Raw genomic sequence first — 19,813 nt, 5'->3', positions numbered from 1 at the left:
AGTGAGGCCAGAGTATATAAGACACAGCCAACGCCATGTTCTCCAGTCTTTTTTTGCCGCGCGGTGCCCGAAGCAGAAGCAGTTCGCAAGTGCCGGTCGGCCAGCTCCTGAATTACGAATATTTTGGAAACCGAAGTCTTCATTAAAGCTAAGTACCCCGTTGGGGAAACTTTTCTTGCCTCAGACCGATGTCAGAAAAAGTTAATAATTGTATTTCTTGTGGGAAGCAAATACCGCATAAGGATTTCCATTCCCTCTGCATACCTTGTTTAGGCCCAGACCACGACGTCTCGGGCTGTCGCTTTTGCGCTACCTTCAATAAACGCACTATTAAGCGTCGGGCGGAGTTCGCCCAACACTATTTCGGTAAAGCTTTTGATTATAAAATGTCGTCGGACTCTCCGACTACCGTTTTGTCCAAAAAATGCAAGGAAAAGGACCGACACGCGAGGCCCGTGGTCCCCGCCGACACCAGGCCAAAACAGGCTACACGTGGTCCGGTTCTCAGCGAGACGCCTTTGCAGTCCCTGACTACCGACGACACTCCTTTGGCAGTGTCCTCTGTACCCGAGACCGCTGGGACCTCGGCCCTTTCCCAGACTACAACCACCGAAGCCTTTGCTAATGTTGAGCCTACTAATGTGGACAGGTCCACTTCCACCCATGGTGTCTTCAGACCCTCATCTTCTTTTTCCATTAAGGCCTTTACTAAATCCAAAACAGCCAGGCACCCCAAAAGGCCTGTTGCACAGGGCCCATCTCCAGGTCCCATGCCTAAAAAACAGATGCTTAAAATGGCTGAGGATTTAATTACTCTTATCAGAGGTTCTCAACCCCCTCCAGACAAGAGACCCAGAGTGGAGGAAGATTCTCCCTCTTCTGATCAGGGATCCATTTTATCAGAACATTCTGATGCAGAGGAACACTCTTACTCCCCTTTTGAGGATTCGGATGCAGAATAGTCCATCCCTTCTGTATCTCCTCCTGAGGATTTTTCCTTTGGGGAAACCTTGCACACCTTGAGGGAACACTTCCATTGGGAAGGCCAAGACTTTTCAGATTCTAAGAAAAGGCTTAGGGAATTTCTTTTGTTACCTCAACACAGACCTCTGGCGATACCCCCTGTTTTGGACATACTTGATGATGTTTATTCGGGGGCTTGCCTTAACCCGGATTCTCTGCCTCTTGCACCAGTCAAACCTGATAGGTATTACAGAGTACCCATCTCTCACCAATTTCTCTTCAAAAGTCATAATGCTGACCCTGAAACCATTTCACAAGGTCCCAAGGGATTGAAGGCCTCCACTGCCAAGAATCCACTTCCAGCAGAAAGGGAGTAAAGGTCTTTAGAAAGGTGGGGTAAAAAGGTATATACCTCGGCCACCCTAGCCATGAGGGCCTTAAATTGTCAGTTTCATATGCTTAAATATCAACAGTTCCTGTTATCACAGTTAAGGAATAAAATGTCTCAACCTGAACAACCAGATTTAAAGGAGTTACAGGATATGATGCATAGTGCAGAACAAGTGGGTAAACACACTTTACATTGTGGTTATGATGCACTAGAGGCTTCAAGTAGAGCGGCTGCTACAGGATCAGTCATTCACAGACATGCCTGGCTTAGAGAACAAAACTTGCCTGATCATGTCAAAGCTAAACTTCTAGATGCTCCTTTACAAAGGGATGTGCTGTTTGGTACTAATGCTGAGGAGATACTACGGAAAATGGAAGAAAAAGCCAAATCTATGCAAACTGTCAAAGCCTTTTTACAGGTCCAACCACCACGTTTTAGCAGAAATTGGCCTTCAAAAAACTGGTCCTTTCCAGCCACTGACAAGCCCCAAAGAGGTAGATACACACGCACAAGGGGCAGAGGGCAATCACAAGGATCATATAGAGGACGACAATGGCAAACTCCAGCACCAAGAGGTGGCGAGGACAGTGCACAACAATACAGGAAGCAAACCCAATGACTTCCTCATTTTCATGCCAAGCACGTCTCAGCTGGCAGCACCTTTGGGAGGAAAGCTAGCATTATTTGCAGCCAATTGGCATATTGTCACAACAGACAAATGGATCCTGGACATTATAAACAGAGGCTACAAATTTCATTTTCACACTCTTCCAAAATGAGAGGCATGCCAAACCTGCCACAGAATCAAAGGGCAGAGGCACAACTACAAATTTCAAAGCTCATAAGCATGAGAGCTATTCAAGAGGTACCTACTCACGAACAAGGTCAAGGTTTTTATTCAAGGCTGTTTCTGGTACCAAGGAAAGGAACCGACTGGAGACCCATTTTGGACTTATCCATCCTAAACACATTTCTACTCGTACCAAAATTCAAGATGCTCACATTACAGCAACTTCTTCCCATGCTGGGCAAGGAGTTTTGGCTGGTAACATTGGACCTCAAGGAGGCATACCTGCATGTCCCAATCAGACAAAGCTGCAGAAGATACCTCAGATTTCTTGCAGGTTCAATCCACTATCAATTCTCTGCATTGCCCTTTGGCTTATCTACTGCGCCCAGAGTATTCACAAAGTGCCTGGCATCAGTGATTGCCTACTGCAGACTTCAAGGGATACAAATTTACCCTTATTTGGATGACTGCCTGATCCAAGCGGACAGCAAACACATACTTCTGGAACATCTGGCATATGTGACACGGTTACTGCATTCTCTGGGATGCACAATCAACAAAGAGAAATCAAGGCTAGCACCATCTCAGAAAATAACTTTCCTGGGTGCCAATTTGGACACAAACACCCAGATGGCCTATCTTACGCCAGAAAAACAGGGGCAACTATCTCATTACTTCAAAATACTAGCAAAAAGTACCAGGCTTACTGCAAGGAAAATCCTGCAGGCTCTGGGATTCATGGCATCTTGCATTCTTTTAATCCCATGTGCAAAGCTGCATATGAGGAAACTTCAATGGTACCTAAAAAACCTATGGTCTCAACACAGTCACAGTTTGGAAACAATGATACCAATAATCCCATGTTTGCAAAAGGAATTTCTATGGTGGGCCCAAGCATGTCAAGCAAACACAGGCCTCCCATTCTGCAAGCCTCAAGCAAAGCAAGTTATCACAACAGACTCCTCAGATTACGCCTGGGGGGCGCAGATGACGGACAGGTGCATCCAGGGCATATGGTCCCAAAAAGAAAAGCACCTTCACATCAATCAAAAAGAAATGCTAGCAGTAATAAATGCAATTACAGCTTTCAAGGACTTCCTGCATCCAGGGCAATTACTGATAAGAACAGACAACACCACAGTAATGTGGTACATAAACAGACAAGGAGGAACACATTCATACCCCTTGTGCAGACTAGCCATGACTCTTTGGAACTTGGCTCTGGAATGGCAAATCGAACTTCAAGCCCAGTACTTGCCAGGATTGGAAAACACGCTGGCAGACAATTTAAGCAGAAATATGACAGATCCACACGAATGGAAGTTACATCCTCAGGTGTTTACAGAAATAACACAAGTGTGGGGGAGGCCAGACATAGATCTTTTTGCCTCCCACAGGAATCATCAATTGGAAACGTTTTGTTCAAAGACCTTTCATCCAAAGGCCTGGAGAGTGGACGCACTTTCATTCAGTTGGACAGCATGGACAGTTTACGCATTCCCACCTCTGCCTCTTCTGCCCAAGGTACTTTTGAAAGCAAGAGCAGACAGACCGAAGATGATACTGGTTGCTCCAGATTGGCCACGGCAACACTGGTATCCACTGCTGAGGAGCCTAACACATACTCCTCCCTGGTCCCTGCCTCTAATGCCTCTTCTGCTGACTCAGCACAGCTACAAAACTCTCTACAGTCAGCTGAAAACACTCAATCTCGCTGCATGGAAAATTCCTTAACACCACAACAGACCCTACTCTCCAAGGAGGTGCAGTATGTCATTTTGGAGGCCAGAAGGCCATCTACTAGAAAAGCTTACTCCGCAAAATGGAAGCGGTTTTGTTCTTGGAATGAGAAAAAAGGCCAGGACCCTAGAAAACTGAACTTGCCTCAGGTATTACAGTATCTAGCTGAGCTGCTGAACAGTGGACTTTCATTTTCTTCCATAAAAATCCATGCCTCAGCCATTTCTGAAGAATACAACACGGATCCTCCTTTATTTTCTCACCCACTCTTACGACAGTTCCTCAGAGGGGCTAAGAATATTAGACCACCAAGGAAACAATCAATACCAGCCTGGGATCTTAATTACATACTAGAAAAATTAACATTGCCTCCTTTTGAACCAGCTGCCTCAACAGATTTGCAATATTTGTCCTGGAATACTGCCTTCCTTCTGGCTATCACTTCAGCTCGTAGAGTTTCGGAACTACAGGCCCTCATGGCAGTGCAGCCCTTTCTCATTTTCCATCAGGACAGGGTTTCCCTTCGTACCAACCCATCATTTATGCCTAAAGTGGTATCCAGGATAGCTTTAAATCAAGCCATACACCTTCCTACCTTTTACCCCAATCCTCAAAACAAAGGGGAAAGGCTGCTACATTCTTTAGACATCCATAGGCAGCTATGTTACTACTTGGATAGAACAAAGCCCTTCAGGAAATCAGGACAACTCTTTGTGTCCTATGCTGTAGGGGCTCAAGGGAAGCCAGTTTCCAAGCAGACTATTTCAAAGTGGATAGGCCACTGCATACGGTTTTGTTATTCCTATCATGGGAAATCTGTTCCTACAGGTATCAGATCACACTCCACCAGGGCCACAGCTACCTCTACAGCCTTCCTCAGAGGAGTTCCTACCAAATATATTCTGGAGGCAGCCACTTGGAGTTCTGTACATACCTTCACAAAACACTACCACCTGCCTTTATATTCCAGAACCAGAGCAGGCTTTGCCACTGCTGTTTTGCAGGGCATTCTGGCTCAACCCAGTACCTCCTAGTACCTACCACCCTGTGCGCAGCTTTGGGACTCTACCCATCTGTGATTACTGCAGCTGTATGCACGATGAACATAGTACAGTTTTGTACCTACCATAAATGTAGATGTTCGAGTGCTAATACAGCTGCAGTACAGGTTTCCCTCCCTCCTTCCCCACTTGGTAAAGGCATGGGGCCTAACAACCTCTTCATACAACCTGACTGGGTTATCCTTCTATGGTTTATTTGCTTGCAACCACTGTTTTTGGATTATATTGCATTGCATGTATACACATATAAGCATAATTTATGTATTGCCTTCCTTCTGGGGGCACCTGACATCTGGGGCAAGAAAGACTGAAGAACATGGCGTCGGCTGTGTCTTATATACTCTAGCCTCACTGACGTCAGAAGAGAAAGCGACGACAACCGACGCCGGACCAAGACTTTGGAATTCGGCCGACCGAGGGACCGCCTGACGGCAGAAAACCCATCTGTGATTACTGCAGCTGTATTAGCACTCGAGCATCTACATTTATGGTAGGTACAAAACTGTACTTTAATTATGATCTAGTCATAAAACATAATAAAGATTTTTGAAAAAAAAAACAAATGTTGCATCTGACCCAACATCAATCAAGTGATCAATTTGCCAGTTTTCTTCCTCAAATTTGAAAATAAAGGAGAATACACCTTTCATCTTCTAGACATACATCGACAACTTTGTTTTTACCTTCACAGGACTAAGAAGTTTTAGAAATAAACTGATTGTCTCCTTCACTAATAATAGAATAGGTAAACCAGTTTCAAAAACTACACTGGCTAAATGGGTAACAGATTGTGTCACCTATGTTTATTCCTTGAGAGGCATAACTTTTCCAAGAGAACCGAAGGTGCATTCAACCAGGTCATTGCCTGCATCGGTTGCTCTTTGGGCTAGAGCATCCATTGATGATATTTATGCAGCTGCCACATGGTCTTATACCTATACCGTAATTGCACATTACAAATTGGACATTATCTCCAGAAACAGAGCTGCTTTTGGTTTCGTGGTTCTCTGAATAATCCTTCCATGAAGGCCACCCAAAGTTACCATAGCTGGGGACTTGGTCCCATTCCTTGAGGAATGAATGAAAATGACAACTTCACGTAAAGAAGTTATGCACTGACCATAACGTTCCATCTGTGTTGTCCATATTCATTCTTCTCAACTTTCCTCCCTCCTTTCCTCATCCATGTCTTTGGGAGAGACCTAACAGAATTGTTGATATAAACCATAGTTCCTGTTTGAGCTCCTGATCTTTCAGCTATCACTTTTTTGTCATAGCATGATTATTGTATTTCTAGTAATAACTAGTATAATAGCAGCAAACTCTCTCTGATGTATTGCAGTGGTCAGGGGCATTACGGGAAAGGGAGGAGCTTGAGAGCCAGATCATAGAATCTATAGGAGATGGCTGAGTTTGATCCGAGAGTCTGATCCTAACCCATTTGTTGAGGAAGAATGAAAATGAACAAGACAAGATGGAACGTTATGTTGAGTACATAATTTCATTTTATAACCTTCAGAGTATACAGAAAAAAGACAGTTAAGTATGAAACTTTTGCTTTCTGGAATTGTCATCAATGCAAAAATATTTATAAGAGAAGTTATGTTATACATTTGTTTACTAGAAAATAATTACATTTAAAATGTACAGCAAAATGTGATTTGAAACATTTAGTGTATATGGCATTGGGTGAAGAATGTGAAACATTTTGTATAAGAAAAAAGTAGAGGATTGAAAGATAGAATTGAGTGATCATATATCTGAAACTAATAGAAGCATTGTTACAAGAGCTTAAATACATTAATGCAGAAGGAAAAATCATCATTTTGAATTTGTTGCTTTAAATATTGTTATTACATCCCCTTTAATATACTTAAATTTACAAGAACGGAGAACTAGAATGTAAATGGGATATGTAATTTTAGGGCTGACTGTTTACCAGGTCTTCATGATAAATTAAGTATAAAGCCATTACAAGGTTTAAAGAAGTGATGGCACATGACATGATTTTAATATAGTATATAAGAGTAGTAATTTTAAACTGTTGTATTAATACTTGAAGTACTAAGTGAAAGTTAAGCTTGTGTACTGGATACATATTTAACTGTTTTTATTAAAAATTTCTATAGTAAAAACATCATGTTTGTGGGTCAGAGATATGTTTAGCATTTGGATGCTTCTTCTAGGGCAGTTGCCATTCGATCTGTTGTTCCCAGATATGTATGGCTTTGCAGTCAGCCTATCCATGAGGATTTCAAATCTAAACTTTTAGACTTTTCCTTGGACTAAGACTTAATGTTTCATACTCAGGCTGCCAGTCTCATCAAAACTCTCCAAGACCAAGGTGAGGCTATGAAAGACTGCAGGCAGATTCTACTCTCTTCAGTCCGTGGATACCATAGGAACTACGCATCTAAATCTGTCTCCTTCATTAGAATGGATCCTAGGACATCTCGGAAATAAAGAAAATACCCCTAGAAAAAGGTACCCTGACTAATCCCCATGGGGAACATCCAGTGGGAAAACCTCCCTTTGGCAGCAAATATCTGTGACAACCTCTGCAGCTCTTCTTCCCCTGCCCTCAGTCCATTACTCCTCTCTCCCAAATATGTCGCTTTCCCTGGCCAGGTGGGAAGCTATTACCACAGACAAGTGGGTCCTGTCCATCATCAAGGACAGATGTTCTTCGTGTTTCACTGTTGCAGTCATTACATTTGGGTTATCTGCCTGCAGGTAGCCCTCAGCCAGCCTGAATATCAAAGTCTTGGGTCCTGCGTCAGATGCTCTCTCTTCCATGACGTCAGGTAGTCAGGGTATAAAGCAAGCAGCCAACACCATTACATCAGTCTTTCTTGCCGTGCAGTGCCCGAAGCAGAAGCAGTTCGCAAGTGCCGGTCGGCCAACTCCTGAAATTTTTGTTTTCGAGTTTCAGAACCAAAGTCTTCAAAAAAGCTAAGTACCCCATTGGGGATCCTTTTTCTTGCTCTAAACCGATGTCAGTAAAAGTTAACAATTGTATTACCTGTGGAAAGCAAATACCACATAAAGATTTTCATTTGTACTGCATTCCTTGCTTAGGCCCAGAACACGATGTTACTCGCTGTCACTTTTGTGCCTTATTCAATCCTCAAACTATTCGTCGTCTGTCCATTTTTGCAGCAAACTATTTCGGTTCTCAGTTTAATTATCCAGAAATGACTTCGGTAAGCCATCCGACTACCAACATTCCGAAAAGACGCAAAGATAATGACAGAGACAGACCGCATAGGTCCAAAGCTGCCGATGATGTTTCCGTTAAGCTAGTCGCCAGTTCACCGGTACTCAGTGAGGTGCTTTTGCAGTCCCTGATACCCGCTACTTCAGATTTGCAGGCCTCTACTGAGACCCATTCGGAGTCCAGTATGCCGCAAGATGCTTCTTCGACTGTGGAACCTTTGGATGTCTCTACCTTGGATGGGTCCGGAGCCGCTGTGCAGGCACCGGCTTCTGAAGGTGTATTCAGGCCTACGGACTTGCATTTCAAACCGACGCCATCTTCTTCTTCAAGGCCTAAAACTCGACCCACGCCTAGAAAACCGATGTCCAAACTGCATGGCCAGGCCCATATGCCTAAAAAACAAATGATAAGAATGGCTGAAGACCTTGTTACTTTAATTAGGGGAAGCCAGCCTTCTCCCTCTAAGAGACCTAGGATTGATTATCCTTCTGATTCTTCTGATCAGGATTCTAAAATTTATGTTTCTTCTGATTACCAGGATTTGCCTTTATCTACCTATGAGGATTCTGATGCAGAGGACTCCATTCCCTCTGCTTCCCCTCCAGAAGCTTTTTCTTGTGGTGAAACCTTGCACACTCTTAGGGAGTACTTCCGCTGGGAAAGCCAGGATTACTCTTGACTCCAAAAAGAGGCTTAGGGAGTTCTTACTCCTACCTCAACACAGACCTTTAGCTATCCCTCCTGTCCTGGACATTGTAGATGATGCCTTCTTGGAATCTACCCTGGTCCCAGACACTTTACCTCCGGCTCCCAGAAAACCTGACAAGTATTACAGAGTACCTGACTCTCACAAGTTCCTTTTCAAGAATCCTACGGTGGATCCAGAGACCATTTCCCAGGGACCTAAAGGCATTAAGGCTACTACTGTCAAAAACCCTACCCCCTCTGATAGAGATTCCAGGGCCTTGGATAGATGGGGTAAGAAGGTATACACTTCTGCTACTTTGGCCATTAGGGCCTTAAACTGCCAGTTTCATATGTTAAAGTATCAGCAACATATTATGGGACTACTTAAACAAAAAATTATGTTGATTCCCGACTGTGCTGAAAATAAAAAATTACAGGATTTAATGCATTCTGCTGAACAAGTTGGTAAACATACTTTGCAGTGTGGTTTTGACTCTTTAGGAGCATCTTGCAGGGCTGCTGTCACTGGGTCTGTTCTTAGAAGGCATGCTTGGCTTAAGGAGCAAACTTTGCCAGATCATGTTAAAGCTAAATTACTGGATGCTCCCTTAAACCAAGATCGCCTGTTTGGCAACAAAGCAGAAGTCGTCCTGAAAAAGATGGCGGAAAAAGCTGAATCTATGCAGACTGTTAAAGATTTCCTGCAAGTACAGCCTCCCAGATTCAGTAGGCATTGGCCTTCTAAGAATTGGTTCTTTCCTGCCTCTTCCAGGCCTTCTCAGTCAAAACCCAGGAACAGCAGATCACCTAGACTACAGTCTTAAGGTACTCACAGGCCTAAGCAGTGGGGGGCGTCCACTTCCAAAGCTGGAAGTAGTAAAACACTCCCCGTATGGAAAACTGTCACAATGACTTAACTTTAAACCTCCTCAGCCCTGCACAACTGCATGCTCCCTTAGGGGGAAAGATCGCACTACATGCAAAAAACTGGGAACTCATTACCCAGGGCAAATGGATTCTAAATATAGTTTCCCAAGGATACAGATTCCACTTTCACACCTTACCAACCCCAAACAGTTGGCCAGACCTACCCCGAAATCAGTGGGCAGAGGCTCAACAGCAGGTTGTTCATCGTGTTTCACTGTTGCAGTCATTACTCTTGGGTTATCCTGCTGGCAGGCTACCCACAGTCGGCCTGAATTACAAAGTCCTGGTCCGGCGTCTGTTGCTGTCGCCTCTTCCCTGACGTCAGTGCGCCAGGGGTATAAAAGAAGCAGCCGACGCCATTTTCTTCAGTCTTTCTTGCCACGCGGTGCCCAAAGCAAAAGCAGTTCGCAAGTGCCGGTCTGCCGACTCCTGAGATTTTCAAATCCGAATTTCAGAACCGAAGTCTTCATTAAAACTAAGTACCACGTTGGGGAAACTTTTTTCTTGCTCCAGACCAATGTCAGAAAAAGTTAACAATTGTATTTCTTGTAGGACGCAAGTACCTCAAAAGGATTTTCACTCTTACTGTATTCCTTGCCTAGGCCCTGACCACAACGTTGCTAGCTGTCGGTTTTGTGCTAGATTTAACCAACGCACTATTAAGCGTCGGTTCGATTTTGCATTTCATTACTTTGGCCGAAGGTTTAATTATATAATGCTGTCAGAACAGCTGACGACCGGAGTTTACAAAAAACGCAAGGACAAGGAAAAGGATAGGCATCCGAGGTCCAAAACCGGTGAGGCCTCCGTTAGACCAGTCGCCGGTTCTCAGTGAGGCGCTTTCGCAGCCCCTGGCGCACACTACCTCAGAGCCACAGGCCGCTTCTGACTCCCACGTGGAGCCGACTGGGCCTCTGGATACTCAAGGTATTGGACACTTGGAAATCATTCCCTCAGATGGGTTCGGAGCCGCTGAGCAGGCATCGGCTTCTGAGGATGTCTTCAGACCTACACAGTTATATGTTAAACCATCTTCAGCTTCAAAGACAAAGACTAAAGCAGCTCTAAAGACAAAGAAACAAGTACAGCATTCTCCTACTCAGACTTCCATGCCTAAAAAACAGATGCTTAAAATGTCCGAAGACCTAATTACTTTGATCAGGGGTTATCCCGCTCCTGATAAGAGGCCTAGGCAAGAGACAGAATGTGATTCTTCTGATCAGGTTTTTATTTCCTCTGATTCCTCTTCTGAACAGGATTATTCTATTCCTCCCTATGAGGACTCTGAAGAATCTATTCCTTCAGCCTCTCCTCCTGAGGATTATTCTTTTGGGGAAACCCTGCATACCATGAGGGAGCATTTCCACTGGGAGAGCCAAGATTACTCTGAATCTTAGAAAAGGCTCAGAGACGTTATGCTACTTCCTCAGCACAGACCCCTTGCTATTCCACCTGTTCTAGACATTGTAGATGATGTATTTTCAGAGTCCGGCCTGTCCCCTGACTCTTTACCCCCTGCACCTGCTAAGCCAGACAGATACTACAGGGTCCCGGATTCTAAATTCCTATATAAAAAACCCACTGCTGACCCAGAAACTATATCTCAGAGTCCCAAAGGGGTCAAAGCTTCCACTGCAAAAAACCCTGTCCCCTCTGATAGGGATTCTAGGGCACTGGACAGATGGGGGGAAAAAAGTTTACACTTCTGCTACCTTGGCTTTAAGGGCTTTAAATTGTCAGTTTCATATGCTTAAATATCAGCAATACTTAATGTCACTGCTTAAACAGAAAATGTTGGCAAATTCTGAATGTTCAGAGAACAAGGAAATGCAGGATTTATTGCATGCAGCTGAACAAGTGGGATAGCATACTTTGAAATGTGGTTATGATTCACTGGAGGCCTCTTGCAGGGCCGCTGTTACAGGTTCTGTTATTAGAAGGCATGCTTGGTTAAAGGAACAGAATCTGCCTGATCATGTTAAAGCAAAATTATTAGATGCCCCATTACAGCATGATACTTTGTTTGGTGCTAAAGCAGAAGAGGTGTTGAAGAAAATGGAGGATAAAGCGAAATTCATGCAGACAGTTAAGGATTTCTTACAGGTACAGCCACCCAGCTTTAGCAGGAACTGGCCTTCTAAAAATTGGTCCTTTCCAGTGTCAGACAGACCACAAAGAGGCAGATACAGACGTCCCGGAGGTAGATCTCAGCCCCAAGGCTCATACAGGCCTAAACAATGGGGTGCTTCTACCTCCAAAAGTGGAGAAGACAAATCATAACCTTACATGAAACAGTCCCAATGACTTTCCTCTGCCAGATCCAAGCACTTTTCTTTTGGCAGCCCCCTTAGGGGGGAAACTAGCACTTTTTTCATCAAATTGGCAAATGGTTACCCAAGACAAATGGGTCTTGAACAGTGTCCTAAGGCTACAGGTTCCATTTTCACACCCTACCAAAGGCAAAAGGTATGCCAGACGTGCCACACAATCAATGGGCAGAGGCGCAAAAGCAAATTACAGCCCTCATGGACATGAGGGCCATTCAACAAGTACCACAGCAAGAGCAAGGGCAAGGATTTTACTCCAGACTTTTCTTAGTGCCCAGAAAGGACAAAACCTGGAGACCAATACTGGACCTGTCTATACTAAACACGTTTCTGGAGGTTCCAAAATTCAAGATGTTGACTCTACACCAGCTACTGCCCATGCTGGTCAAGAAGGCTTGGCTCGTAACTTTGGACCTAAAAGAGGCATACCTGCATGTCCCAATCAGACAATCTTGCAGAAGATATCTCAGATTCATAGCTGGCTCAATGCACTACCAATTTTCTGCACTGCCCTTTGGCTTATCTACTGTGCCCAGGGTCTTCACAAAATGCTTTTCATTTTGCAAAGAGGAATTCAAATATATCCCTACTTGGACGACTGCCTTATTCAAGCAGAGAACAAAGACGTTCTTCTAAAGCATCTGGCGTTTTTAAAAAGATTACTAATTTGCCTAGGGTGCACAGTAAACGAAAAGAAATCAAAACTAGTACCCTCTCAAGAGGTAATATTTCTGGGTGCAAGCTTAAATACAACTGCCCAGATGGCTTATCTCATGCCAGACAAGCAAAAGCAACTGACTTCTTACTTCAAAAAGTTGGCAACAAAGACCCAGTTATCTGCAAGAAAAATCCTGCAGGCCTTGGGCTTCATGGCATCCTGCATTCTACTAATTCCATATGCCAGACTGCATATGTGGAAACTACAATGGTATCTAAAAAGTGTTTGGACTCAGCATTGCCACAGCCTGGAGACAGTAATTACCCTCATTCCCTGCCTGCAACAGGAGTTTCGATGGTGGGCACAGGCCGGTCACCACAACAAGGGTCTGCAGTTCACTTCACCCACAACCAGACAGACACTGACAACGGATGCATCAGATTATGCCTGGGAGGCCCATATGGCAGGAAAATGTATTCAGGTCACATGGCCTGCAAGCCAGATGCATCTTCACATCAATCAAAAAGAGATGCTGGCTGTTCAGAATGTCCTGACAGCTTTCAGGGATCTACTTCATCCAGGACAGCTACTGATAAAGACAGACAATACTACAGTCATGTGGTACATAAACAAGCAGGGAGGTACACATTCCTACCCCCTCTGCAGACAAGCAATGACCTTATGGTACACAGCATTGACTTATCAAGTTCACCTGCAAAAACAATTCCTGCCAGGAAAAACAAATACTCTGGCAGACGAACTAAGCAGAAACCTCATGGATCCCCACGAGTGGAAACTGGATCCACAAGTCTTCAGCATGATAACAAGGAAATGTGGATGCCCAGACATAGATCTATTTGCCTCCCCTCACAACTGCCAGTTACAGAGATTTTTCACAAGGATTTATCGCAAACAAGCATGGAGAGTGGACGCCCTATCCTTCAGCTGGAAAAATCTAACAGTATATGCCTTTCCTCCACTGCCTCTCCTTCCCAGGGTACTCCTAAAGGTCTGACAAGAGAAGCCAAAAATGATACTGATTGCACCAGACTGGCCATGCCAGCACTGGTACCCAATCCTAAAGAGCTTGTCTTAAGGTCCAACATGGATATTGCCTCAAACTTCTCACTTGCTGACCCAACAAAACAATCAGATCCTGCACAGCCAACTCAGGACCTTAAATCTGGCAGCATGGTGGAAAATGTAGCCATTCAGGACACTCCTCTTTCAAAAGCTGTTATGGATGTTATCTTGGAGGCCAGGAGGCCCAGTACCAGAAAATCTTATGCAGAAAAATGGAAGAGATTCTGTGCTTGGAACCAGGAACAAGGCAGTGACACGTATGTACCAAATATCCCTCAGATTTTACAATACCTAACTGAGATGCTGGACACAGGCCTTTCCTTTTCATCAATTAAGATTCACGCCTCTGCCATTTCAGCCCATTACAATATGGAACCACCTATCTTTTCTCATCCTTTAATAAGGCAGTACCTCAGAGGGGCCAAAAACATCAGGCCTCCAAGGAGAGCACCAATTCCGGCATGGGACCTCAATTATGTCTTGGAAAAACTCACACTGCCTCCTTGCCAGCCTCAACAGCTGATATAAAATTCTTATCCTGGAAAACAGCTCTGCCCCTAGCAATAACCTCTGCAAGACGAGTCTCGGAGTTACAAGCACTCATGGCTGTGGAACCTTTTATAATTTTTCATCCAGACAGGGTTTCTCTGTGGACAAACCCAACATTTATGCCTAAGGTGGTGTCCAGTGTGGCCCTCAACCAAACCATTCACTTGCCTACCTTTTTTCCAAACCCACAGAACAAGGGTGAGAAAATTCTGCATTATTTGGACATACACATGCAGCTGCACTTCTGCTTGGACAGAACTAAAGCTTTCAGAAAGACTGAGCAACTTTTAGTGTCATATGCTGCAGGATCACAAGGAAAGGCTATCTCAAAACAGACTATTTCTAAATGGATAGGCCATTGCATCCATTTCTGCTATTCTCAGCATGGCAAATCAGTGCCTAAGGGCATTAGGCCTCATTCTACCAGAGCAGCAGCGACTTCAGCAGCCTTCCTCAGAGGAGTACCAACCAAAGACGTCTTTGAGGCTGCAACTTGGAGTTCAGTACACACTTTTACAAAGCACTACCACTTACCTCTTTACTCTAAATCCAGAGCAGGCTTTGCCACTGCAGTTCTGCAGGGCCTCATAGCCTCTCCTAATTCTATTTAGCCCAGCCACCGATCCTCAGCATTGGGATTCAATCCAAGAGTAATGACTGCAACAGTGAAACACGATGAACGTAGTACAGTTGTGTACCTACCATAAATGTAGATGTTCGAGTGTATTCACTGTTGCAGTCCAGGTTACCCTCCCACCATCCCCCTTTCTTTTGCTGGGGTTTATCTGTACCTCTCTTTTCTATGCAACCTATGTGGTGTATTTGCTTGTAGATGAAGGAAATGTTTCTTTACTGCATGTATGTTTATTGGCATAATATATTTAGCCTACCCTTTTGGGGGCACCTGACATCTGGGGCAAGAAAAACTGAAGAAAATGGCGTCGGCTGCATCTTTTATACCCCTGCCGCACTGACATCAGGGAAGAGGCGACAGCAACTGACGCCAGACCAGGACTTTGGAATTTAGACCGACTGCGGGTAGCCTGCCAACAGGATAACCCAAGAGTAATGACTGCAACAGTGAATACACTCTAACATCTACATTTATGGTAGGTACACAACTGTGCGTTCTGTCTCTTCTAAGTATCAGGGCTATTCAACCTGTCTCAGCAGAAGAAAGGGGACAAGATTTTTACTTAAGACTTTTCCTGGTACCCAGAAAAGACTGCTCCTGGCATCCTGTCCTGGACCTCTCTATTCTAAACACTTTTTTGGTAATCCCAGAATTCAAAATGCTAACACTTCATTCAGCTGCTTCCTATGCTAGGCAAAGATGCCTGGTTGGCAACCTTAGACTTAAAGCCTGCACATTCCAGTAAGGGAATCTTGCAGGAAATATCTACGCTTCAGAGTAGGATACATGCACTATCAGTTCTCTGCACTTCCCTTTGGCTTATCTACTGCTCCCAGGGTATTCACAAAGTGCCTAGCTCCAGTCATTGCATTTTGCAGGCAAAGAAATATTCAAATATATCCATACCTGGACGATTGTCTAATTTAGGCAGAAAGCCAGGACATGCTACTAAATCATCTGGCATTTGTAAAGAAACTAATAACCTCACTAGGGTACACCATAAACGAAAAGAAATCTCATCTAGTACCCTGCCAACAAATTGTATTCCTGGGAGCAAGCTTGAACACAGCTTCCCAGATGGCTTACCTCATGCCAGAGAAACAAGTTTATTTGACAGCCAACTTCAAACTACTGGCCACAAAGACCCAGCTATCTTCAAGGAAAATCCTGCAAGCCCTGGGGTTCATGGCCTCTTGCATTCTACTAATTCCATATGCAAGACTGCATATGGGGAAACTGCAATGATATCTAAAAAGCCTATGGTGTCAACAGTCACAGGACCTGGAATCAATGATTCCTATCATTCCTTGTATAAAGACAGAGTTCCTTTGGTGGAAGACAGCCTTGAGCTACCAAGTGCACCTACAAGCTCAGTTCCTGCCAGACAAGCTAAATTCACTGGCAGATGACCTAAACAGAAATCTCATGGACCCACACGAGTGGAAACTGGAACCAAAGATATTCAACATTTTGAGAAACAAATGTTGGAACCCAGAGATAGACCTGTTTGCCTCCCCTCAGAACTACCAATTGGACAAATTCTGCACAAGGACTCCCCACAGCCAAGCTTGGAAAGTGAATGCCCTGTCCTTCACCTGGGAAAGCCTCTCACTTTATGCCTTTCCCCCTCTGCCTCTCATCATGAAAGTCCGGCTAAAGATCAAACAAGACAAACCAAGGGCAATACTGATTGCACCAGACTGGCCACGCCAACACTGGTACCCTCTCTTGCGCAGTATGTCACTGCTGGATCCATGGCACCTGCTTCAAACCCCTTCCCTACTGTCTCAGCAGGAGGGCCAGATTCTGCACCCCCATCTTCAAACCCTGAACCTTGCAGCCTAGCTAATTCCCTGAGCTCTGCAATAGTATCACTCAGCAAGCAGGTGCTAGATGTCATTCTGGAGGCCAGGAGGCCTAGTACTAGAAAATCCTATGCTGAAAAGTGGAAAAGATACTGTTCCTGGAGCTAAACTCAAGGGATGGGCACAATAGTGCCCAGCTTACCGCATATTCTTCAGTACTTAACAGAGATGATCCACAAGGGCCTTTCCTTCTCATCAATTAAAATTCATGTCTCTGCCATTTCAGCGCATTATAATACTGAGCCACCCCTCTTCTCTGATCCCCTGCTGAAACAGTTCCTCAGAGGGGTCAAAAATAGAGCCCCTACTCCAACCTGGGACCTTAACTTTGTATTGGAAAAGCTCAGCTTGCCTCCTTTTGAGCCAGCTGCAACTGCAGAGTTGAAATTCCTTTCTTGGAAAACTGCTTTCCTTCTAGCCATCACTTCCGCAAGAAGAGTGTCTGAACTTCAGGCCCTCATGGCAGTGGAGCCCCTTCATCATCTTCCATGCTGACAGGGTGTCCCTCAGGACCAGCCCTTCCTTTATGCCCAAGGTGTGGTATCCAGTGTGGCACTTAATCAGTCCATTCATTTGCCTACCTTTTTTCCTAACCCACAGAACAAAGGAGAATGAATATTACACTTTTTGGATGTGCACAGACAACTAAGATTTTATTTGGACAGGACTAAGCCTCTCAGAAAAACTGAACAGCTGCTAGTTGCGTTTCCTGCAGGGGCAGAGGGGAAGGCCATTTCAAAACAAACCATTTCTAAGTGGATAGGCCACTGCATTCTTTTCTGCTTTAAGCAACATGGAAAACCTGCCCCTCGGGGGATAATATCACATTCCACCAGGGCTGCATCTACCTCTACAGCCTTTCTCAGAGGTGTCCCTACCAAGGACATCCTAGAAGCTGCTACCTGGAGCTCTGTACATACCTTCACCAAAGCATTACCACTTGCCTGTGTTTTCTAAATCAAGAGCTGGTTTTGCCACTGCAGTCTTGCAGGGCTTAATAGCTGGTCCTAATGCTCTCTAACTTCCTCTTTCCTGCCTTAGCTTTGGGAATCTACCCAAATGTAATGACTGCAACAGTGAAACACAAAGAACATAGTACAGTTGTGTACACTTACCATAAATGTAGATGTTCGAGTGTATTCACTGTTGCAGTCCTGGTTACCCTCCCTCCAGCCCCCTGACTTGTCTTGGCTGTACCTCTCTTCTTCTTTAGTGTATTTCAGCTTTCTGGTGTATTTGCTTTTTGTTGGAGGTGTAACCTTTATTTAGATATTTCATTGCTTCCCATTATGGGGCACCTGACATCTGGGGCAAGAAAAACTGATGTAATGGCGTTGGCTGCATTCTTTATACCTCTGACTACCTGACATCATGGAAGAAGAGACAGCATCTGACGCAGGACCCAAGACTTTGATATTCAGGCCGGCTGAGGGCTACCTGTAGGCAGATAACCCAAATGTAATGAATGCAACAGTGAATACACTCGAACATCTACATTTATGGTAAGTGTACACAACTGTATTTTATGCCATGTCCTGGGAAAATATCCCGCCTCTGAAAGGCAAGCCATAGCCTCCTCACAACCAAATGTCCCCTTTTGCCCATATTGTTCAAGACATCTTGAATTAGGACACCATTGAGTTAGTGTCTCAAGGACTTCATGGGAAAATACTATTACTCCAGGAGTTTTCTAGTGCCGAGGGAAAAGGGTTAGTGGAGAACCATCCTAGACTTGTCTCTTGTAAACACTTACTTGAGGATGCAGTCTTTCAAAATGCTGTCTTTACACTCATCTGCCTTTCATCCTGCCCCAAGCTTTCATACTGTCACTAGATCTGAGGAATGTCTACTTACATGTACCCACCCATCCTTTTTGCAGGAGATTCTTCCAGTTTTCCTCTAGCTCCTTGCATTTTTTTCTACAGCTCCAATAGTGTTCACAAAGTATCTAGCTAAAGCAGTAGCTTTCTGTTGCACTCAGTGATTCCAAATTTTCCCCTCCTTGGATGGCCTTTTGATCCAGACTGTCCAGAAATTCTTCTTCAGCATTTATGCTTCACCCTCCCAACAGGTCTGGGTTTCATTAAACTACAAAATATCCCACATGTCCTCTGCACAGGACCTAGTTTTCCTGGGCTGTAGACTGGTCAGAAAGAAAATGCATGCCTTCCTCCCCCAGGATAAAGTTCACAGTCTGTCTATTTTTTTCCAAAATCTCTCTTTTGCACCCCATTGCTCAGCAAGAGAGTTGCTAAGAACTTTGGGGTTCACTGCAGCCACCATTCTTGTGCTCTCCTTGGCCAGACTTTACATGTGGAAAATCCAGTGGTACCTAAAATCTGTGTGGTACTAGTACTGTCACCCTTAGGACACCCTGAATCCCCTCTGTCTCAAAAAGGAGCTGCATTAGTGAAAGGGACAGGTAATCCTCAACCCATGACTGCCATTCGCACCACTATCTCTTCTTCAACAGGTTCACACAAATGCCTTGGATGAGGCATGGGGGCATGGACAGGATCAAATGACTTGGATGAGGCATGGGGGCATGGACAGGATCACACCAAGTACAAGACAAATGACAACCTCAGTTCCTAAAAAAACATATCAGTCTGAAGGAAATGAGGGCTTTTTTACAAGCTCTTCTCACCTTCAGCTACAATTGGAAACCCAGGCCACTCCTAGTGTACACAGACAATTCCAGTTGCGGTACGTAAACAGGGAGGCAACAGACAACAGTCTTACTAACTGTGCTGGTCAGCACAAGAGGCATGGAACTTAGCCACCCAGATGGACATCAAGCTCACAGCCACATACATTCCTTCTCAGGACAGTGTGTGCTAGCAGAACTCCCTAAGGCACTGCCTGGAGGACCTCCACAAATGGACGTTGAACAGAGATTTTCCAGATGATCTTCCATCAGT

At 44.5% G+C, this 19,813-nt stretch overlaps 1 protein-coding gene across 1 annotated transcript in view; it reads left to right on the top strand.

Annotated features, from left to right (window-relative positions):
- The window catches only part of DNAJC19 (DnaJ heat shock protein family (Hsp40) member C19), a 630,746-nt gene that overhangs the window by 270,487 nt on the left and 340,446 nt on the right, over window positions 1-19,813 (top strand). The window lies entirely within an intron of this gene.

This window comes from Protopterus annectens, chromosome 4.part1 (genome assembly GCF_019279795.1).
Source record: "Protopterus annectens isolate FY-2018-M chromosome 4.part1, PAN1.0, whole genome shotgun sequence".
NCBI classification, from domain to species: domain Eukaryota; kingdom Metazoa; phylum Chordata; order Ceratodontiformes; family Protopteridae; genus Protopterus; species Protopterus annectens.
The sequence above is the reverse complement of the archived record's forward strand: the minus strand, read 5'-3'. Positions and strand labels throughout refer to the sequence as shown.